General features: G+C 33.4%; 1 long non-coding RNA gene across 2 annotated transcripts; it reads left to right on the top strand.

Moving 5' to 3' along the window:
- Nucleotides 1-20,454: 20,454 nt before the first annotated feature.
- On the top strand, nucleotides 20,455-24,013 carry LOC142621043 (uncharacterized). Of its 2 annotated transcripts, none has more exons than XR_012841688.1 (3): nucleotides 20,455-20,533; nucleotides 22,172-22,245; nucleotides 23,799-24,013. It is a non-coding gene; the product is annotated as an uncharacterized LOC142621043 (long non-coding RNA). The 2 variants fall into 2 exon arrangements; XR_012841687.1 differs by lacking the exon at nucleotides 23,799-24,013 and adding an exon at nucleotides 23,623-23,671.
- Nucleotides 24,014-25,990: the final 1,977 nt, after the last annotated feature.

The following is a 25,990-nucleotide window of genomic DNA, read 5'->3' as shown; positions in this document are numbered from 1 at the left end:
ATTGTTTGGTTTTGTCTTATTTTTGTTTGATTTATGTTTGTCGTTATTTGGGTTAATATTTATTGTTGTTATTTAAGATATATTTTTTTAATTTATAAAAGGGATTAAGAATTATGTTTGGAGAGGAGAAAATTAATTTTGAATTAATACTACGTTCACAATATTTTTATAATAAATATTATGCAAAAAACTGTTATTGGTTGGTAAAAAAATAATATCAGTATTTGGGTCAAATTAGAATGAATAACACTTTATTACATTGAATTTGTTGTGAAATTATTGTAAAAATGTTGTGAATATAACATTTCTCTTATTTTTGTTGAACCCAAAATTTTGTAATTCTCAAGTCAGGGTATTCAACATTTTTATTAGGGTAGTCACAATAAATTAGTTTAACGTATAATATTTTTTTAGCAAGTATATGTATAAAATTTTTTACAAGTGGGGTACAAGTCATGGTAGTTCGGTGACCACCCTATCTTGCATGTGGAGCTGCCAGTGAGCAATTTGAACTATTATAGTCGCAAGTATAGCCCTTCTACAGTTCTACATACAAGTGTTCGACATGCACACATGAAAATTTATAAAAAGGGTTCGTGCTAGCAATTCATTGGTTTAAAAAATCGAAAGGAAACCAATGATACAAACAAAGGATGATGACTTTGAGGCATGAATTAACATTTGCGTCTTCCACAAGTATTGCTAGAAGATTACCGTAAATTTGTCTCTAGAATATAACTAATTAAGTCAAGAATTCTACAAATAATAATTTTGGAGAAATTTTGGAAATTTGTTTAAATCATATAAAAATCGAATATGAAATAATCACCTATTTATATACAAGAGTTTAAAACCTTTCAATACGCATATTAGGAAAGCCACCTTGATGCATTTAATCATAAAGAACTGTTATATAACCATTGGAGACAAGAAGGTATTAACGTTAGCGTTCATAATTATGCATATCAAGCTCTTCACTCTTTTCAACCTTGGTTCGTTAACTCATTATCAAGCTTCAAATTTGAGCTTAAGTTTTAGTTTGATTAGTTAGTGAAAGGATTCAGACAAGCACATTTAAGTTTGATTCTCAAGATACCAAAAAAAAAAAAAAAAGTTTGGTTCATTTTTAGTCCCACCTGTGACGTGTGTGATGTGAAAAAGAGATTGATTATAAGTTTGAAATGAATAATAGATTCTTGAAAATCTTAAAGAATAATCCAGTACATAAATAAAGCGTGGCTGAATATAATATTACACCTACAGATCGATCTAAAAAACTTTTACTACAACCGACAATGTTCTTAAATATTATAACTCAAGGAAATAGTCACATAGACATCTACTATTTTGTTGTATAATTAATTACGTAAAAAGACATGTAAAATTCTGAAGTACAAATTGGCTGCGATTTTCTTTCTTATTTTTCTGATGGGATACGTCGGTACGAGAAGAATACTCATTACTCATTTCACATTTTAAATATAAATATTAAAAATATTTATATATATCACGCGTGAAATTATAGACGCCTACCAAACATATAACAGTCAGTGTTAATATTTTCCATTGTCACTAAGAAGGACAAAACGAAAAATATCAACTAGCTAGCTGCTTTATTCTAGTAGGGGGAAAAAAACAGGTGCTCTTGCATTAATGTAGCGCCTGTTGTTAGATATGTATAATGTATATACAATAAGAAAAAAAACAAAAAATCAATGAATGAGAATAGAGGTTGACAACCATTCTTGTCGTGTATCTTTCAATTTGAACAAATAGAACATTGTCCATAACTGTATAACATTTAATTATAACTAGAAAATACCCTTTTGGACTGGATCGATAGTCTAACATTTCTGTTCACGGAGAAATCCATGGCTGACCCGGCATTGCATGGTCCCTCCATTGCAGTATTACACTATTACTACTATTTTCTTAAGAATTATACAAAGATTCAATGCGTTTCCTCTACCAACCCTCGTGAGGCACATTTGTCATATATGAAGCTCATAATAACAGCATTCATCATTGGCTGTGGTCATGAAGCATTGATCAGATAGTCATGGGCACGAATTCAGAAGTAAAAAAGTAAAAAAGAGAGAAAAAATGGGACCATGATTGATGCAGCCCTACAAAACAACGTGTGTTAGTAATTAGTTTTGATTAATTACTAGCTGTCAAGTATTAATGATGGATTTTCACGTTTACAACATTTAAAATCATGGGTCTTTTAAATAAATATACTACGAGTGCATTCCTACACTATTATATATAAAGTTAAATTATATATACTACTTACTACTTTTTCTTTTTAAACTCCTATATATATATATATATATATATATATATATATGTATATGTATATGTATATGTATATGTATATCAAGAAAAACAAAATAACAAATACAATCATCTTAAGTTTGTGCACATGAACTAATGATTATTGATTTTGAAAAACATATATACATATACGTGGCAACTCATAATTTTAAATGAAATATAATAAATATATAACAACCTTGAGGTACGAATAGTTAGCAAATCATAAAATCATACAGATACGTGATGATTGTAGTAGTAGTTATTAAGCATATAATTGCATGACTCTAAAAATCTGGTCAAAGTCTAAGGAGTAACGACCACCTAGAATCCATTACTTGGCAATTGGCATGCTGACCGGGCAACTCCACCGTCCACTCTACCAACAAGAGTGCCAATTTATTTCTCTCGGGAGAGAGTTCGAGCATTGGCACGCTTCATTAATTGTGCAGATAGTTCCACGCTATTCATGAATAAGGTTCAAGTGGATCAGGAATAATAACTTATTTGCCATTCGTAGATCTTTCATTCACCAAAAAAGAAAAAGAAAAAAAAAAGAGAGATGAATTTTCTCTTGACCTACAGCTTGGGGCTGGTACTATGCTGTATGAAATGTGAAATTGGAAGGAAAAGGTTGAAGAGAAACTCTTTAAACTCCGCCGATATTTTTTTTATTATATGTGAATTTTGAAAATCTAACTACTGAATTGCATATTCTTATTATATCTTCCATACTTGCAAAATTTCAAGAAAATCAAAGATTAATAACAATATAATCAATCAAATATTTATATTTCAAGTTTTTGTGATATAAAATTATGCATAAAAAATAAGTTTATTAATCAAATAATAAATAATATTCAATTTGAACGAAATTTGACATGTGTGTTTAGAACATAAAGAATATGCAATCCAACGGTTAGATTTTCAAAATTTATATCCAATAAAAAGATATAGAAGAAATTTAAAGGGTTTCTCTCTAAACTACTTTGGAGAGAAACCTTGTCTAAATTGAAAATATTGATAGGATTTAACCATTTTAGATAAATATAGGTTTCATATGCGCAGCTACATTCACATTGTTAGGTTCTAAGATTTTAGGAACTAATGTATTAGAACTTCAAATTATATATGTTGGCAAACCATGATCAAAGCATTTAGTATATGTTTAGACCTGCTCAAAGTTTGGTTTAATATTATTTGGAATCGAGTAATTGTAGGAAATTACTATTCTATTTCTGCAAGGCTCGATCGATCAAAGAATAAACTCGATCGAACGAAAACCATGGATCAAGATTTTTTTTCAAAATTTCTAAACTAGCCCAAGTTCATATGACGTATAGGGTAAGTGTTTCACTCCAAGTATAAAAGGAAAAACCTTAACTACGTTTTAGAGGTCTTTGTTGAGTTGTGTGTTGAATCTTTTGTGAGATTTGAGAGGTGTTTACCTTCATACACACACACACATAGATCAAGATTTGCATCAAGAACTTGATAGTGAATTCAGTTGCTGCATAAAGAACTTTCAAGAATATCCTGATAGGCCAAAAAAAACGTATTGACCCTTGTGATGGATTAATTAATTAATTAATTAGCTAAGTTTAATTAATTAACCAATTTAACATGCAAACACGTGGTAGCACAAACAAATTACCAATTTAACTAAAGTGCAGCGGAAAATAAATTTGACACGGTGATTTGTTTACGAATGGGGAAAACCTCCAAGGCAAAAACCCCACCGGGTGATTTTAAGGTTACTACTCTCGAGAATCCACTATTATACCAACCTACAGTTGAACCCTTACCTCAATACCCAATTGGACTTGTTTTGTAGTAACAATCTCTCCTTTTAATGCACGCTCCCAATACGTGACTAATTAATTGCGCGGATCCCAGTACATGACTTCAATCACCAACTTGAGAAAGATGTTGGCTGCAAAGTTCTTCAGTTCATCCTCACAATGAAGAACAAGAAGATGTTTGGTTACAAAACTCTATGGTGCAAAAACACAGCAACTTCTTCACAAAGAGATGAACTAGGGCAAACTTTGTCTTCGGTCACAAATTGCTTAAACAAACTTTGCTCAATACTTATGCAACTTGTGTCTACTTTGATGGTCGTTAAAATAATCCTTTTATATGCCTAGGATTATGAGAAAAGAAGACCCAAAGGCATATCTACTAATTGGAATAAAAACAGATTTGAAAAACTGTTTTTCTTAAACCTCGATAGCTAGAGGTGTCGAGATGCTGTCGAGAAACTGTCGAGCCTCGGGCTAAAACAACTTATTAAAGCTCGATAGATGAAGCTGTCGAGTTTTAATAACAGACACTTCTTCAACTTGTTTCTTTGACAGACTTGCATGGCTTTAACACTTGATCTTGAAACAAGGTTTCTTGACGCATTAAACACATTCTAGATCTATCCAAATACAAGTAAAGTGCGTTTTGTCAAAGGATTTACCAATTACATAAAATAATGACATATGTTCCTAACAAGTGAAACACATATGTCCTAACATATCCAAAGCCTTCGAGAGGTGTCTCAAAATCACAAGTAGGAGAACTTGTGGTTGCAGCAGATTAAGGAAAGAAGTAGTCCGTAGACTCGAAGCTGTCACATAGTCGTGGTAGTAAGTTTTCTACACGGGGTAACGATAGGATGTTAGTGGTTTAAGTCTTATTGTACAAACTTCAATTCTTTCATAGTGGATCTATTTTTACCTTGAGAATAGCTAGGTTAAATACTCTCCCAGTTTTTTACCGATTAGGTTTTCTTAGGTCATCAGATCCTTATGTTCTTTACTTTTTGCATTATATATGTTTTACACATATTTGTTTAACCTAGACTTAATTAACAAATTTGTTAATCAACTTGGCTTAATATTAGGTTAAACATATTGTGTTAAGGGGTCTAAAACTTAACACACATCACTCCCTTTTTAGTGGTGAGTGAACTTTTTTATTACAGAACTCTCTTGCTCCATGATTTGGAGCACGTGCATGATATGTCATATGTCCTCGACATTAGTAATTTAATATAGATGTTTATTGGAAATATTTTGGTGAACAAACAAGTTTTTGTTGAACAAGAGTATCCCAAATAATTAATAGGAGCATAAAATAAAGAAGAGATTAGGAACAATCTCACATACTATAAAATCACGAAAGAGCGTTATCCTTAAAAGTCGATTCATGCCACCTAGAGTAAAATTTTGTTACAACTAGTTCTCTTGGCCAAACAAACCTCTAGTACCCTTTGTGTCAAGTGATAATAAGTGTGAGTATTGCACGTATTATGCCTAGATAGTAAATTAACTAATTAAATTCATTATTTTGTATATAAATTTACACATTTTTGCATTAGTATTAATTTATAATGGTGTGTGTGTTTTGTTTTGTTTTTCCCCACTAATGGTGTAGTATTAGGTTTGACCTTATCTCTATTCTACCTCTTATTTAAATTTTAGAAAATTAAACTTTATTGGACTTCACTTATTAAGGAGAAGTTTGAATCCACACGTGAGAGAAAGTAGTAAAATAATAATTACCACCGCGCACCCTTCGTGCAATGGTCACTCCACAAGAATAAATGCTTATGGGGTGTGGAGGCAAAGGCAAGTTCAAGTTTTCAAGAGAGAGTTTCACACACATATATACTTAAATTAGGCTAGAGTATAATTCTATCTTGTATAAAAAAAGTATAAAATAATGATTAAGTGGGGGAGAGTTTGAGCACACGCATGAAGAATTTAAATAATTAAATAATAATAATTGTTTTTTAAAATGAACTTTTCGGGCTCCACTTATTAAAGGAGAATTTGAATCAAGATGTGAATAGAAATACTAGATTAATAATTGTTAAGTGGGGGAATCTCAACCCACGCGATGAGTATAAAAATAATGGTTAAATACATTCTTTTTTTGACAGACAATTATAATATACTATTAACTCCACAGTTCAAACCATTTCCTCCCCATACTCTTAAGCAGTTTGTGCATGAGGAGGTGTTAATGAGCTACAAAGCACTTGGCATTAAATAGTTAAATTAGAGAGGGGGAGAGAGTAATCACTTTTTATTTGTATATCTTATATTAAATATTTCTTGCAAGAGAGAGAACAATTATTTTTGTAGATAATAAAACTTAAAATCCAATTATGTGGATGTTCAAATAGCAAGTCCAAAATCACGTTTACTATGGCTTTCACACTTTCTGGGAAAACGTAATTTATTAGCGAAGTTTGAATGTACAAAATCAAAATTTTCATTTCTGATGCCTTCCCTTGTTAGATGCGTGAAGCAGATCGCTTCTACCATGTTATTTTATTTTCAGCTTTATGGAATCAAATTTCTGGCTTGAGTCTGTCTTAATCCATTTCCAACAATTATTATGAGATTGTCAAAACTGTTCCCTATTAATAGTATTATTTTTATTTCATCGCATACAGTTGTTAGTCCAACTTAATTTTTTTCTTACTTAATTCAATACCATAATATGATATATGACTTGCAATAGAAAATCAATCAGAAACGGTTGTATATCCACACAATGCAGGTTCATACCAAATATATAATTAAAAAATTGCTTCAGTCCAAAAAGAAAGAAAAATATTAAAACTAATTGATTAAAAGATAAAGAAACGAACAGGAACAATGCAAGCAAAATCCTTTTTTTCTTAGAGTAATAAACTAACCCCAATAAATATGTACCACACCCATAACAAGTTTTATCTTAGATCATCTTTGGAAGAAAAAAAGACACCCCCCCCCCCCCCCCCCCCCAAAAAAAAAATCATTAGCATGCAGACAGCTTATTTAGGAATTTAATGATTGTTTCTAAAAATAATAATTAAATATACACTTGTTGTTTGTTTTACATATCATTATGTTATGCTGTACTGTTGTACACCTATGCAAGCATGGTTTAAATCTTGAATTAAGTTATTTATTTATTTAGTTTGTCTGTGCCTCGCCTTGTCTTGTACTTGGTAAAGAACAGAAGAAAACTTTATTATGTAATTGTTATTACCTTTGAAAACAATGAGAAGACATGAGAATAATTTTACCCTTAGGGAAAAAAAAAAAAAAAAAGCCTTTTTTTTTCTTGGCAAAGGACAAAACGACAATGGTCATTATAAGGACATGTTTTGTTCCCAAAACCCAAAAAAAAAAAGGTCAATGGCCCAAAGAGCTTAAATTAATGAATTTGTAGAGAGTGAACTTAAAACTGAACTTTCAATAAGTTGAATAATGATCACAGTAGGTAGTTGTTATGATAAAGCATGAAACAAAAAATTTGAACAAGGAAAATCCTCCTCGACAAAGTCCGAGGAAAGTTGTTCTTATATAATTCCCATAAACTTTACTACAATTACAGTTCTTGAATGTACAGTGATTTTTCTACTGATTATCTCGTGATCCCCCTTGTAATGGGAATTTCTTTTTTAATATTTCCTTTCCTCACTTCATCTCAGCCATCCACGTGTAGATCAAATTGCTGGCTTTGATACTTGTCCCATCAGCACCTTCCTGAAGTCTCTGTGGGTAGCTGTAAGGCTGGAGGTTACTATTCAGGTATCACCTCTACATTAATGCGGCCAGGGGGTTAGTTGCAGAGTATTCAATGCGATGGCAGCAGCTTTCTTCTCAGATATTTCTCAAATCTCTTTTGTCTTACCCCTTCTTGATGTTTATCCTTGCCAAAATGATCGTCTATTACCCTGTTCTTGACAAAAGGTCAAACATATGATCTCTATCATGCTCAGCCGAGGAGGTACTTCTCCTCAAATAACATTTCCAATTCATCATGACCAAACTCCTTCCACGAGTCATTGCTCTGTAGACCTCCGTCATTAGTACTTATCATCGGACAACTTGATGTCTTTGGACACAGCCCATAGCCCAATACTCATACCTGGGCCCTTTATCCCTACAATCACCTATAGTAGTTAGAAGTCTGTAATTGGGAGTGACAATTTCACCCCCAACCTCTCTCTCTCTCTCTCTCTCTCTCTCTGTGTTTTGTGTTAAGAACATGATGGTTCCTATAATGGGATTAGTATGAAAATAAATGAGAATTGCATGAGATTTAACTATATTTGAGGTGGTAATTACCCATTATTAAAAGAAAGAAATAGAAAGATTAAGAAAGAGAAATGTTGTTCTAAGCAACAATTTGGTTTATTCATTCAATATTCCAAATGAGAGTGTATGTGACTATTTATACACAGCCTACTAATTCAACATGTATTCTAATTAATTAGCACATGTGATTAATGTGTTACATATGTTATCTAACTAACTTTGTTCTATCTATTCTACTTGGAATTAATTTACTAATTTTATTTTTGAATAAACAGTAATACTTCTTAGGACATATGTGATTCATATTAGGAACATATGTCATCATGTATAACAAAACGCACTTTACTTGTAATTGGGTAGATTTAGGATATGTTTAATACTTCAAGGAACAAAATTTCAAGTTCAAGTGTTAAATCTATACAAATTTGTCCAAGAATCAAGTGATGAAGTGCTGGATTTTAAAACTTGACAGCTAGTATCTATCGAGATTTCTGAAAATCAGATTTTCAGTTTTGATTTCATTCCAATCCGTGAATAGATGTTTGGGCTTTCTTTTCTCACAACCCGAAACATATATAAGGATTATTTTAAGGGTCGTCACAGGTTGTAAAGTTGCATGAGTGTGAAGCAAAGAGTTGTTCATGCATATTATGACTAGAAACTTAATTTGCCCTAGTTCTTCTTTCTCTTGAAGAAGCTATTGTGTTTGTACACCGTAGGGTTTTGTGACCAAGGAGTTTCATGATCTTCATAGTGTGATGAATCGAAGAATTTTGCAGCTAACATCTTTCTCAAGTTGGTGATTAAGTCGTGTACTAGGATCTGTGCATCTATTGGTTAGTCACGTACTGGGACCCATGCATTAAAGGGAGATATTGTCACTATAGAACAAGTCTAATTGGGTATTGGGGTAAGGGTTCAATTGTAGGTTGGTATAAGGTACTACGATTCCTTTACTTGTAACCGTTTGTTGTGATAACAGTGAATTCTCAGGAGTAGTGACCTTAAAATCACCTGGTGGGGGGTTTTGCCTTGGAGGTTTTACCCATTCATAAACAAATTACCGTGTTAACTTTAATTTCCGCTGCATTTTATTTTAGTTTGTGATTTGTTTGTGCTGCCACGTGTTTTGTATGTTAATCTGATTAATTAATCAACTTGACTAATTAATCGGTTAATTCATCACAAGGGGTCAATACATTTTTAGCCTATCAAGTGATATCAGATCAGATACACTTTGATTATGTTTTAATTTTTACTGTGTGATCCATTAACTCCTGTTTGTCATGGATAGAGGACAGTCACTCATTATACTTCCTTTATTTTATGGTACTAACTATGCATACTAGAAAGTACGCATGAGAGCTTTTTTACAGTCTTTAGATAAGAAAGTGTGCCAAGCTGTGGAGATAGGCTGGACCAAGCCAAATGAAGCACCAGTCGATTGGGATGATGCTAAGATCAAGGTGGCAAACTTCAACAGCAGGGCATTGAATGTTTTATTCAGTGCAGTCACAAATGAGGAGTTCAAAAAGATATCCTCCATTGAAATTGCGAAGGAAACATGGATAATCCTATAGAAAACCTATGAAGGAACCAAGGCTGTCAAAGACTCGAAACTTCAGAGGCTCACTACATGCTTTGAAGAGATTAAGATGGAGGAGGATGAGTCATTTGATGAGTTCTATGCCAAGCTCAAGGACATAGTGAACTCAACCTTTAATGTTGAGGAAACCATTCCCGAACCTAAGATTGTGAAAAAGGTACTTAAATCTCTACTCGAAAGATTTTATGCCAAGATCACCGCTATTGAGGAATCAAAAGACATCGACAAAATTCCTTTGACAGAGCTGGTTGGTAATCTGCAGACCTATAAGTTGGGTTTGACAAGGATAGGGAAATCTAGTAAGGGAAATAGCATGGCAATAAAGGCCAAGAGTAGTGATATTGATGAGTCTTCAGACGATAAAGATTCTAAAATGAAGTCCTACATTACAAGCAATTCAAGAAGTTCATGAAGAATGCCAATGAAAAGAGTTTCGACAAGGACCCTAGGTAATCTAGTTCTTCTCAGTCTAAGAGCTAAGATAAAAGGAAGAAGGATGCTGGAGATGGTGGTTAGCACGCTGTTCCTTTAGGACCCAAGTGTTTCGAGTGTCAAGGCTTTGGACACAAGAAATAAGAGTGCCCCACATATCTCAAGACCATTAAGAAAAGCAGGGCACTTGTTGCTACATTGAGCAACACCAAACTTGAGGATGATTCCGAAAATAAGGATGACGGAATCCTAAATGCCTTCACCGCTACTGTCAATCCTACTGAAGGGATTGTAGAAGATGTGGATGAAGAAGAGGACTTGGTGAAGTCTAAGTTTGAAAAGATGGATGAACAAGATGACATCCACACAGCCTATGCAAAATTATACAAAGTCTCTGAAAAGCATAAGAAGTTGTATAGGTTGCCACCAAGAAGCTTAGTGACGTGGAGCTTGAACGAGAAGAAATCTCCACAAAGTTTGATGAAACCAATCAGACTATTAGAACACCGAAGTTTGAGAATAATTTCTTGGCTGAGAAGACCAAGAAGCTTGAAGCGGAGCTGTTTCAAGTCAGAGCTCAGCTGGAGAGGAAATCAAGTACAAAGCTTGATGAGATGCTCAGTCTTCAGAAATCTACTTCTAATTGAACTGGTTTAAGGTATGATTTCTCTTCTCCTAATACTGCTTCCTCTAGTACTACTGTTTTTGTTTGCTAATAATATTAAATCTAAGAACACTGATGTCAAAACTGTTTTAGCTAGTGAGAACATAGACAATGGTAAATCTATCTTAAGAGCACCCCCTAAGCTTGCTAAGAAAGAAACTAAAAACCCTAGGGCTAAGAAGGGTAATACTCAAAAGGCTAAACAGAAGAAGCATCGTCTTTGTCATCACTGTGGAGTAGCTAGACATATTCCACTCAACAGAGCAATAGTATGATCTCATCAGGAAACCAGAATCAGTTTCTATCCTCTCTTTCTCTTTTTGGAAATCTTCTCAAAGCCTTCATATTCCTTTCGAACTTGAACGGTTGCAATTCTTCCTCCCTCTCCGCCGGTTTAAGTGTGCTAAAAGGAAAGGGTCCTCTAAGGTGTGGAAGGAAAAAGGCTTTAAGTGATTTAGTCACGTTTCTCTCTCTCCCTCTATTTTTTGCTTGCATTACTTTTGTGTTCTATTTTCTTGTTTTGAGTCAGTCTAGTTTTATGCATTGCTTTGCTTAGCATGTTTTTATTGTTTGTTTTATTTTGTTTTTTATAAAAATAAAAAGAAATTGAAAAAAAATCAGAAAAATACAAAAATAGTGTGGGTTTGTCTACATTGGTACTTGTGTACCTTAAATAGCCGTTGAAACAAAGTTTTCTAAACTTTGTATCTCTTGTAGCTTAGATGAGCATCTTTATGCACAACTAAGGAAGTAAGCTTTGTAGCTTATGTTTGTGATGAATAAGATTAAGTAATCTCTTGTACTTAACACTCATATCACTCTTTTTGATAAGAAGAACTAAAAAATCCTAAGAAAAAGGCGTAAATAACCATCTCACTATTGTTGTCCGCCTATCATGAAATGATATATGTATGCTTCGGCATAGCAAAAGTGCAATGTCAAAAGCTAAACATAATTGGGTATTTCTTTTCTCTCTCTTATATGTTCATGCATGATATGCTTAATAAAAGAAAATATGCAAAGAAAAATTAAAACAAAAAGAATAAAAAATGCTTTAAATATGATTGCAAGCGTATCTTCTAGGAGACGTGGGAGTTTATAGGATATACCTCGAAGGTGATAGTGCCCATCAAGCAGTTATGATTGTGTGTGAGTTAAATGGATTTGCTCATATCTCAAATTGTCATATCATGTAGACGCTCATGCAATATTGTGATGTTTTTACACAACACGCAATATTTTTTGCTAGTTTTGATACATGTACAGGTACAATGTGATTTGGCCATCACAAGGTTTACATGTGTAAATGTATGCTTACTAAATTGTCTTGACTTGTTTTTAAAATATAAAATTGGTTAGACTTGTTTTTTGTGTGTGTGTGTGTGTGTGTGTGTGTGTGTGTTTCTAGATCTATGTGCTTAACATTTTTTTGTTGAGAAATGATTTTGAGAGCTTAAAATTTAATTTGGATCATTAATTGTGTAGCATGCTTGATTGCATTCATGTCTGTGTTTTTCTCTTCTTTGAAAAACTGTTTTTAAACAACCTCGACAGCTGCTGAACACCTCTCGATAGCTAGGTTATCTATCAAGCTCTTCGGCTTCCTTTTATCGCAATCTTGATAGCTTCTCGATAGCTTCTCAATCCATCGAGAAAGTTTTTGTCTCCTCGATAGATGCTCAATAGCATCTTGATCCATTGAGCCCCTTTTGCTGTGGACACCTCTGGATAGCTTCTTGATAGCTGTATCTGTTGAACTTTAAACCTCGACACCTCTCAATACCTCTCAATTTGTCAAGAATTATGGATTCATATATAAAGCCTTCAGCGCGATTTTCTCTCATTTCACTTCGATCTTTCTCGACAAAAAATCACTTCTCTCTCTCCCAAACACCTCTCACTTAACCTCTTCATCTTCCTCACTCAATATTCAGTCTTTTCCTTGCATTCTTCACTGGTATGATCTCATTTCTATCTCTTTATCATACATTTCATGCATTTTGACCTAACTTTTGGGGGTTTTTGAAAAATTTTGGAATTTTTCAAAATTAATGAAGTTTTTGTGAAATTTTTAGGATGGGTTTAAATGATCATAATTGTTTATGCATTGCATCATAGTTGCATTATAACAATGTTTCATACATTTTAAATGCATGCTATATGTGTTGATTTCATGTGTACTGGTAGGATTGGATTGGGTTGAGCCCATTATGTTTTCACTTTTGCATGTCACATGTTCATGCATTTTCATTCATACGTACCTTCACCTATCTTTATCTTGATATTGATCTGTGTTAGTGCTTTTCTACGTGTTTCTTTCTCTCTCTCCTTTCTTTCATTAATTGATCTATGGCACCTAAGCGAAAATCTGCTCCGTCTCGAAACCCTCTTCATTCCAGGGCACCTTCCTGTGATCCAACTCCTTTACATGTTAGGTTTCGTGATGATAAAGCCCGTAAGGACTTTTCGAAGAACTTTTCCAGACGAGGCATTCATTCGAAATGCCAAGTCATCCTATCGGACTTTTCTGATACCGACCTTCCCACTGTCATCTACAATAAGGGTTGGGAGTCACTATGTGGCCTCCGATCACCTATCCTTCCGTGATCATTAAGAAGTTTTACTCCAACATGCACGAATTTGACTATTATGTACCTTATTTCTTCACTCACGTTCAAGGTACGCGTATCGTAGTCACTCTAGATGTTATATCTAAGGTGCTACATGTCCCAATGGTAGCGCATCTTGACTACCCTGGCTGTGCTCGTCTTAAGACTATGTCTAAAGATGAACTCATGTCTTTATTTTGTGAGACACCTTCTTCTTGGGGTGACCGCCAAAACACCCCTTGCTTGGCCTTTTCCAAAGGTTCGAGATTCCTTAACATGGCAATGACATTCGTTCTCTATCCATTGTCTCACTATAACTCTATCACAGAGCCTCGTGCTCGATTTTTGTTATCCCTCTTAGAGCGCATTTCTATTGACTTCCTTTTTCACTTTATTCTATCTCTCATAGATGTCTATAGGGATACGGCAACCCGTGATAAGCTCATTTTTTCCTTCGGTTATCACGTGGATCATTTACCATTTTTCTGTCTCCTATCCAAACTCGGATCACTTCTCTGTTATGTGTGCCATAGACGCTGCTACCGTTGAACGGAGCGAGGCGCAGCTTCGACCAAGGAGGACACAGACTGAGATGGCGACACCTTCGGCTTCCTCAACTCCATCCACATTTGCTCCTTTTTCTTCTGCAGGCGGTGTGACTCTTAATGCAATCATGGCGCAGCTTCAGCACATGGATGCTTGCTTTGACACTCTAAGTGATGAGTTGTGTTAGGTGAACACTCGTGTCAGTCGAATTGCACAATGACAGGTTTGCTTTGGTGGCTTCGTTAAGTCTCCCACTCCTTCTCTAGAGGCTTTTGAGGATGAGAACGACGAGGGTGGTTCTGATGGTGATGGTAATGAGGATGATGGTGCTAGCTCTTCCAGCGATGATGAGATGATTGCTTGAGTTACTTACCATTTGTCATTCGTGACAAAAAGGGGGAGTAGTTTGGGATGAAAGTAATAATGTATTTAGAGGAAGAGTTAGTACATAGGAGATTTTTGTCAGGGGGAGTGTCTATATTTTGAGGGATGTAATGAGGACTTATGTATCTTTTCTTTTCTTTATCTTTAAATACTTTGTTCATGTACATTTGGTCTTGTGACCACTTTGTGATAGCAAATCTTGTACTCATTATTGATATATATATATATATATATATATATATATATATATATATATATATGATGAGGTTGTTATTACAGTTCTTTCACCTATTTCTTCATGTATTATTTCTTTTCTCTCTTTATGTGCATGCTATTTATATATTGTATGCAATTTTTTATTTTTATTTCACACTAAGATTCCTTGATGAGTTTTGTTTAAAGTGTTTCAAAAATACAGGTTGTCAAAGTCTTCCTTGCCATGAACTCTCTTCTTGCAAAGTTTTTCAAGAGTTTGTGTTAGGATAAATTTTATTGTATTCAACAATTGATTATGAGTTGAGTGATTTATGACTTCTCTCATATGTTTATTTGTTTGTTGTGGTTTTGTCATGGATTGCCAAAAAGGGAGATTGTTAGGATATATGTGATTCATGTTAGGAACATATGTCATCATGTATTGGTTAATCTTTTGACAAAACGCATTTTACTTGTAATTGGGTATATTTAGGATGTGTTTAATACTTTAAGGAACAAGGTTTTAAGTTTAAGTGTTAAAACCATGCAAATTTGTCCAAGAATCAAGTGATAAAGTGCTAGATTTTAAAACTCGACAGCTAGTATCTATCGAGGCTTAAAAAATTGTTTTAACCCGATTCTTGACAGCTATTCGATAGATAGGATATCTATCGAGATTTATGAAAATCATATTTTCAGTTCTGATTTCATTCCAATCTGTGAATAGATGTTTGGGCTTTCTTTTCTCACAACCCTAAACATATATAAGGATTATTTTAAGGGCCATCACAGGTTGCACAAGTGTAAAGTAAAGAGTTGTTCATGCAAATTGTGACTGAAAACCTAATTTGCCCTAGTTCTTCTTTCTCTTGAAGAAGCTACTGTATTTGTATACCGTAGGGTTTTGTGACCAAGGAGTTTCGTGATCTTCATTGTGTGATGAACAGAATAACTTTGCAGTTAACATCCTTCTCAAGTTGTTAATTGAGTCACATACTGAGATCTGTGCATCTATTGGTGAGTCACGTATTAGGAACTGTGCATTAAAAGGAGAGATTGTCACTACAGAATAAGTCCAATTGGGTATTGAGGTAAGGGTTCAACTATAGGTTAGTATAAAGTACTGTGATTCCTTTACTTATAACCGCTTGTTGTGATAATAGTGAATTCTCGGGAGTGGTGACTTTAAAATCACCCTTTGGGATTTTTGCCTTGGAGGTTTTCCCTATTCATAAATAAATCACCGTATCAACTTTAATTTTCGCTGCATTTTATTTTAGTTGGTGATTTGTTTGTGCTGCCACACGTTTTGTATGTTAATCTAATTAAATAATCAACTTGACTAATTAATTGGTTAATTCATCATAAAGAGTCAATTTATTCTTGGTCTATCAATACTTATTAGAACACACACAAAATAGTAATAATAATATTTTAAACTGGGTTTATAATACGTTACATAATCAGAGTATGACTTACTAATTGAAATGATGTTTTGGATATACACCACTGTTAATTTCTTTAAAACTTTCTCCCTTCTCCCCTTGTGTGTGTGTGTTAAAATACTTAGTATTTTAAAAAAAATAAAAAATAAAATGATGCTATTACAACAATTATTAGGATATCACAGGAATTAAAAACCTATATCCAAATGCAAGGATCCAAAACATTTTCCTTCCCTTCAAAACACCTTACTGGCAAGGATTTGTTGTTGTTATCTTCATAATGAGTGAGCAGCCACTAAACTGATACTCCAAGGGATCTTGACCGTCAAACACGTCCCATATCGCGCTAGACCAGCAAACAAATACCTGAAAAATGTACTACCAAAGTTAGTAGAATGTTCGATGGCTTCCATATTGGATGCTCTTTACTCCGCACAATTTTCATGCAGCACATGGACAAAATGTAGCCTCCGAAAGTAGTCCACCATTGCAGCTGCATGCACAGCATTGACCATACAGTTTTACCCCACATGGAGCACAAACATTACGACAGGATTGAAAGTAACATCAACCATATATTCAAGCTGTAGAAGACGTGGTGTCTTCTCAATAATCCCAACGTGGATCTCCTTTTTACATTTTAAGAATGAAAGTTACACACGTTGTTGACTTCCATTTGTTATTAGGCACTGCAAGATTACGTTCAAGGCTTACGTGCATGTTTGGATCTTGGCCCCATCTGAAATGCCCATTTCCTCCTCTAACAGATGTAATAAAATTGATACCATAGTGGCGGGTAGATGATATCCATTCTTTGTTATCATTTAATGGCATGTCACGATGACAAGCAAGAGTTGTAGCTAGCATTTGCAAATTTGTAATTGACAACTCATGAAACTCTTCAACGTGCTCCTGCCCAAGAAAGTCTTTGTGCTCAATCGCAGAAACTTCAATACCTACTGTGTGTTCTTGTTCCACGCCAATAGCTACTGGCTCTTGCGGCTTTGTTTGTACTTTAGTTTCCATTGATTCAAGACTCGATAGCTCTTTTTTTGGTTTATCCTCCAATTTTCACTACAAGAAAACTAGCCTATTGCGGCGGACCTATTGCGGCGGGTGCGAAAACTGCCGCTATAGATCGCCTATTGCGGCGCTTTTTCGGCCTGCCGCTGTACATGAGATCTATTGCGGCGGGTCAATGGCCCGCCGCAATAGACCTAGTATATTGCGGCGTACTATTGCGGCGGGCCAGTGACCCGCCGTAATAGACTTGCTTTAGTGGCCTTCGGTTGAGATATAGCGGCGGGTCAATGACCCGCCGCAATAGACCCTGAAATTGCAGCGGGCCTATTGCGGCGGGTGCAAAAACTGCCGCTATATGTCGCCTATTGCGGCGCATTTTTGGCCCGCCGCAGTAGATGAGATCTATTGCGGCGTTTTTTGTGACCGCCGCTATAGGTAAGGTTTTTGTATAAAATCAAGTTTTTGTAATTTACAATAACACAAAAAAGATGAGTTTAAAGATCAAATGGTAAATTACATCCGATTGGCATGAAAATTGGCATGCATATTAAGAACATATAGAAAATGTGATCCAACGGTTGGATTTTCAAAATATGAATTCAACAATAAGTTATTGGTTGGTGTAACAGTTTTTAGAGTTACATCAAGTGTAACTTGAACCCAACCCTATATTTCTTAATTCGATGTGAATTTTGACAAATCTACCGTTAGATTACATTATCTTCATAAATTTTTCATTCTTACAAAATTTCAAGGTGATCAAAGATTAATAGTCATGTCATCAATCAATTGTTTGAATTCAAGTTTTTGTAATTGAAAATAACGCATAAATGATGAGTTTAAAGATCAAATGGTAAATTACATCCGATTGGTATAACAATTGGCATGCATGTTAAGAACATATAGAAAATGTGATCCAACGGTTGGATTTTCAAAATATGAATTCAACAATAAGTTATTGGTTGGTGTAACATATTTTAGAGTTACATCAAGCGTAACTTGAACCCAACCCTATATTTCGTAATTCAATATGATTTTTGACAAATCTACCGTTAGATTACATTATCTTCATATAGTTTTCATGCTTACAAAATTTCAAGGTGATGAAAGATTAATAATCATGTCATCAATCAATATTTAAATTCAAGTTTTTGTAATTGAAAATAACGCATAAAGGATGAGTTTAAAGATCAAATGGTAAATTACATCCGTTTGGCATGAAAATTGACATGCATGTTAAGACCATATAGACTATGTAATCCAACGGTTGGATTTTCAAAAATTGAATTCAATAATAACTTATTTGGTGGTGTAACATTTTTTAGAGTTACGTCAAGTGTAACTCGAACCTAACCCTATATTTCTTAATTTAATGTGAATTTTGACAAATCTACCCTTAAATTATATTATCTTCATATATTTTTCATGCTTACAAAATTTTAAAGTGATCAAAGATTAATAGCCATGTCATCAATCAATTGTCTAAATTCAAGTTTTAGTAGTTGAAACTAATGAATAAAAGATGAGTTTTAAGATTAAATAGTAAATTACATCCGCTTGGCATGAAAATTGGCATGCATGTCAAGACCATATAGCCCATATAATCCAACGGTTGGATTTTCAAAAAGTGAATTCAATAATAACTTATTAGGTGGTGTAACATATTTTAGAGTTATATCAAGCGTAACTTGAACCCAACCCTAAATTACGTAATTCGATGTGATTTTTGACAAATTTACCGTTAGATTACATTATCTTCATATAGTTTTCATGCTTAAAAAATTTAAAGGTGATCAAAGATTAATAGTCATGTCATCAATCAATTGTCTAGATTCAAGTTTTAGTAGTTTAAAATAATGAATACAAGATGAGTTTAAAGATCAAATGGTAAATTACATCCGATTGGCATGAAAATTGGTATGCATGTTAAGACCACATAGAACATGTGTTCCAACAGTTGGATTTTCAAAATATGAATTTAATAATAACTTGTTGGGTGGTGTAACATTTTTTAAAGTTACTTTAGGTGTAATTTAAACCCAACCCTATATTTCTTAATTCAATGTGAATTTCGACAACTCTACTGTTAGATTACATTATCTTCATATATTTTTCATGCTTACAAAATTTAAAGGTGGTCAAAGATTAATAGTCATGTCATCAATCATTGTCTAGATTCAAGTTTTAGTAGTGAAACCTAAAGTGAGTCATTTTTTTTTTCTTTTTTCTTTTTCTTTGTATTGAAACCTGAAGTGAGTTATTTATATATATATAAATCTAAATTAAAATGTTACTTTGTTTTAAAAAATAGGGTAAAATATTACTTTGTTTTTATTATCAATTTTATTTTATTTAAAATAATTTTTTTATTTTCATTAATTTACACATGATTCTTAATTAATCAAAAAATATTAAATATTACTATCTATATTAAATGTAAATATAAATATTACTATTTATAAGATATTTATGTATTAAATATTACTATTTATAAGATATTCATGTATTAAATATTAAATATTACTATTTATAAGATATTTATGTATAAAATATTTATTTATAAAACTTAAATATTACTACCGTTAAATATTATTTATTTATAAAATGATTACAATGGCTTTTGTTTGTTTTATAAACTGTTTTAATTTTTTGGATAAGACTAATGTAATTAAAAGGTGGATTGTCGTGAAATTTTTGAAGTTTAATTTTCAGTTATTTCATTAGTTGACTATATATATATATATATATAAATAAATATATATATATATATATAAATAAATATATATATATATATATATATCATATATGTGAATGAGAGCCATGGTAGAGTCTGTAGCTTAGTGGTATGGTGTGAGTGCAACAGCTAAGTGCTCTATCGTTCGAGCCTTCGCGTAAGCGTATTTGAGTTTTTTAATTTTTTAAAACCATTAAAACCCTAGCATTTATAACCCTAGCATATTTATAACTTCTGATTTCACTCCAGCCGCCCCTCTCACCCTTTTTTTTTTTTTTTTCCTCTCTCTCTCTTTTGGTTGTTGCGCTGTGCTGTTTGGATCTGAGCTTCGGACACGAATCCCATGCTCACCAGTGCGATCATGGCCACCACCACGACCACCACCACCATCATCATCATCATGAAGAGGAGCGTTTTGGCGTCTAAGATGCTTCCGGAGGAGTTGGCTGAGGAGGAGGATATGAGATTGTATGTCTTATCAAGGAGATCCGTGGTAATAAATTTTTTTCATTTCTCTTTGAAATCTCATCTCTTCAGCGTTTTCTAATGATCTTCTATGTGAATTTGAGCTTGGAATTTGAATGTGTTTCTGATTCTTTTGATTTGATTGTAGTATTTCTTACATAAACTTTGGTTTCTGAAAGTTTGATCTATTGAAAGAGATGAAAAAATAAAGTAGAGTGGACTTGGATTTTTTTCTAGTTTTAAGAAATGACGTTTTAGGTCTCAATATTTTGATTTTGTTTAAGAAATCGTTTGGTTGCTTGAGAAAATAATCACCAAAAAAAGTAAATTATTTGTTTAATGTTAGTGAATGAAAATAATAAAGTTCAATCCGATTAGATGAGATCCGTATTGAATTCTATCCATATTGTTAGTGAGCAACAAAGGTTGTGTATGCTTTTTGTGAATGCCTGAGATAATTAAAAGAAAAATACTTTCAACTCAATCTTTGAATTTGTTAAATTATTAAAAGTATGGATTCTGGGGGAAAAAAAGTTATTAAATGTATGCAACTTTCTGTCTCTTTTTCCACTACCAGTCAGTAGTGCTAACAAGCTATAAAATGGAAAACACAAATTCCACCTGGTTAGTTGGTCTACACTCTACAGTGAGTAAGCCAACACAAGAAGGGGCTTAGGTATCAGAAAGTATGCTGTGTTTTAATGGTGCTCTGCTGCACAAATGGCTATGGAGGTATGGTATGTTATTCAAAGTAGTGAAAATTCTTGAATCACACGTAGGAAAGGAAAGAGATAGTACATGAGTTTATACGTGAAAAAAATTAGCAAACAAATTAATAATTACCCTATGGAAGACAAAATTTTGGTAGAAGGGTTTAATAATGAGCAAACAAATTAATACTACTGGCGCCAAGCTGTAAATTCAACCCTTTTTTATGTAGTAGATTTTGGTAGTGTTTGCCACACCCACGTCGTTCGTTCTGTTCCATACGTGTGAAGTTGAATTGATTGCTTTGAAATCTATTTTCTGAACTATAAAAGCTTTCAGTTTGGTCTAGAGAATCCATGCAAATTCATCATTGGTTAATTTGGATAGAAGTATTTAAGAGAAAAGATTTGGATTTATTTTTTTTTAGTTTATTTGGCTTGATTAAATTATGAGTTTTTTTTTTTTTTTCCTATTGATTAAATTTATGGATGATCATAGTAGCAATTATTGATTTCATATCAAACAATTTACCCCTGCCCTTCGATCTGACTTTTTGTTTGTTCATGCTGTTTTGTTTGTGTTTTATTAGTTTTGAAATGGTATAAAACCAAACGGTAGACCCTTTTGTTAAAACAGTATTTTAACCATGTGTTTTAATTGTTTTGTGGGTATTTTTGTTGGATTTTTTTTATAAGATATTTTGGTTGGATTGTTTTAAAGGTTTGGCGGTTAGATTTTGGTTTGCATTTGGGTTAGACTTGGTTTTATTTTGTATTGACGCAATAATAAAAGAAAATTCAAAATTCGATTTTTTTTTTCTTGATGAATGGCTTTGTTTATCTGTTAAAGCATAGTGGGTCACCACACTTACAATTCCATTGTTAGGGACAGCTAAGTGGTTCAGCAGTACCTGGTGGTTAGTCAGCTAACTTTTTTTTGACCTGTCTATATTTGATAGATGATGGTAACTTGGCAAAGAAGTGGTCTACTAAAGAACATCTCTACCCAATCTGCAAGCTTGATCAGTCTAAAGTAAGTATTGATAGTGTATTATTATGAGAAAGGGACTACTTTTTATTGTTTGAAATTTCCCCTTCTCTATAATTTTTCTCCTGTGGTTTTTTAGCTCACTTTAAAAGAAAAAAACTATGACAAGGTTTTAGTGGTTATAAGTAATGAAGATTCAAGTGATTGGATGAACTGATCTAAAAAGTGATTTGGGTTTAGAAGGATTGGATCTTGAGGGCAAATAGTAGTTGGAATCAGATCTTTAAGTTGCGGGACTAAATCAAATGGTTGTTGTTTGATGGTTATTTGGAGTGTGGTTTAATTATATTTTGGAGGGTTTAATTTTAGAGATTATATAAGTTTACCACAATATTTATGTTTATTGTGCGTGAGTTCATATTAGTAGGCTTCTAAAATTTTGCTCAAGTTTTATTGACAAAAAACAGTTCTGAATTCAAAGTTATTGTTATGATCTATGTAACGTATCAAAACTATTTATTGTCATATGCATATTTTGTGGTCTTTGACGAACTTGAATTGGGTTAGTGATGTGGAATTAAGTTAATTAAGACCATTTGGTGTCAAAGCATATGAGAAAGTGGATTATTGATATATGGATGCATTTACAATTTCTTATAGCATTATTCTTGAGAAATCAAAAGGCATATATTACACCTTTATGCAAAGCTTTTTTGTGCAATTGGCCTTCATTGTTGATACATAGTTAATATTTTTTTTTAATTTAAACAAAGTGTGCTAATATCTGCTTTTTTTTAACTTATAAATAACAAAACAACACATAAAAACATAACTCATAATCCTTGACGAATATTATAAAGCTTTTTTCATGATTTCTCTGTTCTGTGAAGGGTAACTGGAACTCTCTCATATTTCATCTTAATCTCTTAAGGGGTATATAGGATGCCAATACAATGAATTAATTGCTTTTTGATTTTTTTTACTGAAAAATCTGCATTTTTAAGTCCTTGGTTTACCTTGAAATTGTTATATATGCATTCTGAATTGGTATTTAATTTGTGTTTGTGCTCTTTCTTTGGCTAGGTTGGATTACACAAAATTTATTCAGTTACAGACTTAGAATATATGTTAGATAATTTTAAGTCAATGGAGACAAAGATATAGTTCACAATCCTATGCCTTGTTCATGTACAGTGCGTAAATCAATTTCATTTTATAAATCATGTGACTTTGAATGTGTCTTTCATGCTTGTAAAGAATGTGTCTCCTTAAAATTATATCTCAATGTTTGTGTGTTTTTTTCTTGAAGAATTCATTATGTTCTAATACAATTATTTGAGATTTGGCTGTTTTAAGATTGGCTGTGTTATTTGAGATTTTTAAACACATTGTGGGATTGAAGTTTTATGTATGGGATGATAGTGTGCAGCTTTTATGTTTATAAGGGAAAGAAATGAGTGTTGTGTTTCTACTTGAATACAGGATGCTAGATCATGCAACTTATATATATATGTATGTAAGCATTTGTGTACCAAAAAAATTAAATTAAAAATAAAGGAAATTATAGTTAATAAATTATTTTGTTAATCTTATTTCAGGTCTGGTAATGTCATTGATTGGATCTTTGCTCACAATGCTTGTAGTAAGTTTTTTTCTGCAAACTCATGTGTCTGCACCTTCTAGTGGTAGTTATGTTGCATTTGGTTCAAGGATATATAATTCTGAAGCTTGTCTATTTTATTATATTAACACTTATTTCTATGACAGACATTGATACTTCCTTGTGTTTCTATGTCAATATAATGTTTGTTTGGAGGCATTTGTGGTATTTTTTTAGTAGAACTAAAATTATTACCAGTTGTTTGTAAAATTATTACAGGTTGTTTGTAATTGGACTGGTTTTATTTATTTATTTATTTATTTTTATTTTAAATTTAACCTATAGCGGTGGGTAAAAAGCGCCGCCAAAGGTCTAAAATTATGCTATAATTGAAGCCCTATAGCGGCGGGCTATCCTGCCGCTAAAGATTGTCACCTATAGCGGCATGCATATCCCGCCGCTAAAAGGTCAGTAGACCTAAATGTAACCACATATAGCGGCGGTTTTCTGCCCGCCGCAAAATACCAAAACCGCCGCTAAAAGGCGCGTATCTACAGCGGCGGAGTTTGTACCGCCGCAATAGAGATATTGCGTCGCGACAAGGCTGGCGGGTAGAACCGCCGCAATAGCCCCCGCCGCAATAGGTGAAATGTACCTATAGCGGCGGTTTTTGGGGCTTTAGCGGCGGTTTTGGCCCGCCGCAATAGGTCAGTTTTTTTGTAGTGTTTGAGAGTTCTTTCACAGCCTCGCGAGATTCCAAAAATACCTTGACCTTTAAAACTTCGTTCACTATTTACCGTAATTCTTTCAATATTTCTCATAGATCATAGTCTTGTTAAGAACCCAATGCGAAGTGCATGGAAATAAATGAGAATTAATTGCATGATCATAGTTGTCAAAATATAAATCGTATCGTGAATTGATTTTTAATTTTCCTATATCATGTATCGTAAAATACAGAAACACTTAATAAAATGGGTAAAATATTATTTTAATCTCTAAACTTTATCAAACATTTGTTTTTCATCCCTAAACTTTAAAAAGTTTGTTTTTCGTTCCTGAATTATTGAAAAGTTTATCTTTCATCTCTAAACTATTTAAAATATTTTATTTATATTCCTAAACTTTACTAAAAGTTTGTTTTTCATTCTTAAACTATTGAAAAAAAAATTTCACCCCTAAACTTTGTAAAGAGTTTATGGATGAATGAAGAACTTTTTAAAGTTTAGGTACTAAGAACAAACTTTTATTAAAATTTAGGGACCAAAATAGTATTTTACCCTAATAAAATCTATAAAAAATTATAGATATACATATGTAAGTGCACAATTGCACCTGGCCCCAAGAGCAGTTACGGGATCAGGCCCAATGAGCCTTAGACAATATGAATTTGTAGAGTGTGGGCTTGGTACCCAGGTTAGAAGTGTTTGAGGATTAAATGACAAGCTAAAGGTTGCAAGTACTTGGAAACAACAAGGAATATTATAAATCAGCCTCCTCGGACGTAAGCCGAGAGTTGTTCTTATATTATCTCTTTCTCTTTCTTTTCTTTTCCTTTTTAGATTACAAAAAAAATCCAGTCCCCCCTTTCAGTTCTAGGTTGCTCATTAAATACTCTTCTTTTTGATACTTTGTACACGTGTCGCCCCAACTCCCCCTTAGCCTAGATATTTCTTTTCTCAGTGCCTTTGAATAGTAACCAGAAGTTTCCCTTCCACTGTTCAGGTGTCACTTCCCCATTAATGCGGCCAGGGTGGTAGGTGCAGGGTCTTTAATGTGGAGGTGGCAGCTTTTATCTTTGGTATTTCTCTAGCATCGATGCTTCTAGGACATTCAAGGGTTCACTCTCTTTTACCATTGGTCTTCACCGTGTCATTCCCTAACCTTTCCAATGAAGTCCCGGAATCTCCGATGTCCGTCCGAGGGAAAAAATCATCCTCGAATGTACCCTCGGATCCTCGGCGTATGGGCCGACCCATAGTACTAACAAGTTCTAAACCCAGGAGCAGGTCGGCCTTCCTTAGCATGGTCCAAAGGCCCATATACCCATCAGGGTCTTTTTACTCCCCACAACATATATAAATGGTATATTCATTACAAGTTTTGAATATATTTGGCTAATGACTAATTTATTCATCACTTATGTAATAATATTTAACAAGCTAATTAAATAAAATCAAACTAGCACGT

Source organism: Castanea sativa, chromosome 12, assembly GCF_040712315.1.
Source record: "Castanea sativa cultivar Marrone di Chiusa Pesio chromosome 12, ASM4071231v1".
Lineage (NCBI taxonomy): Eukaryota > Viridiplantae > Streptophyta > Magnoliopsida > Fagales > Fagaceae > Castanea > Castanea sativa.
The sequence above is the reverse complement of the archived record's forward strand: the minus strand, read 5'-3'. Positions and strand labels throughout refer to the sequence as shown.